Raw genomic sequence first — 1,086 nt, forward strand, 5'->3', positions numbered from 1 at the left:
TTTAGCAAGGCGCTTGCGCACACTTTGTAATCTGCGACTCCAGTGCTTACCATATGACAGATAAAATGACTTTTCCTTGAATATTTAAGCGATCGAAATCTTACGCTGAATTGTAATGACAAGGGCGGTCTGGAGCTGAGAGTAGGAGTGGGATTTGTCTCATACGGTTTAGGGGCCGACATATCTCTCCCTCAATGCCGTACCAGGAGGAAGGTCGGTATCAGAAAGTAGCGAAGGGCCAACTGCGTCCAAAAGCGATCGCACAGGCCGAAATCCCGGGATGACTCGTTTGGTACGACGCTCCAGCGCCATGTCTGGAGGTACTGCGTTTTTATCTCTTGTTCATACATTCCATCAGCGCATGCGTAAATGTTCTGGCTCTCTATTTAGCCTAAAAGTAAAAATATGGAGATGCTGGTTTTTACGAGGAATTGACATTTCAGTTGATTCTACTTTCTCGATGATTGAGGGGTTGTTTAGAAAAAAGTAATAGAAATTGAAAATAGTCTTACTGCTTGAAAATAAAAACGCAAAAATTAGTTCCCAGCGGGAAATTTCATTCAATTCGCGTCGCAAACATTTGCACCCGAAAACCTCAAAAAATCGCCAATCCGCAAAATAAAAGTCCCGCAAACATTTCACGCTACACGGTAACCGTAAAAGGCAAGCGAAAAGACAGATGAGGAAAAAATACATATATGGTTTTTTGTATAAAACTCTGAATTTCGAATTCTCAACGAACGATTAATGACAACCGCACGTAAAAACACTAAAATTCCTGGGAAAGGATACGATGATCTGTCAGAGGGACAAAAATTTGTCCTGTGCTAAGCAACCACAAAGGTGCACGTGAGCACCTTGTGTCAAGGTTCTTGTTTGCAATGAATGAAGAATGTTAATGGTTCGTCGCTTTCGAGTTAAACAACGTACTTTCTAGCCAAGAAATTTACGTCTTTCCTTTTTTTAAATTTTGTTGCAATACTTAACTGAATATTTATATTATTGATATTTTATTAGGCTCGCTTACAAGCCGCTATTTCGGTAAATGAGCCAGCGCTCACTCCCGAAATCACGGCTGGACGCGTA

The sequence above is a fragment of the Montipora foliosa genome, chromosome 1, assembly GCF_036669935.1.
Source record: "Montipora foliosa isolate CH-2021 chromosome 1, ASM3666993v2, whole genome shotgun sequence".
NCBI classification, from domain to species: Eukaryota; Metazoa; Cnidaria; class Anthozoa; order Scleractinia; family Acroporidae; genus Montipora; species Montipora foliosa.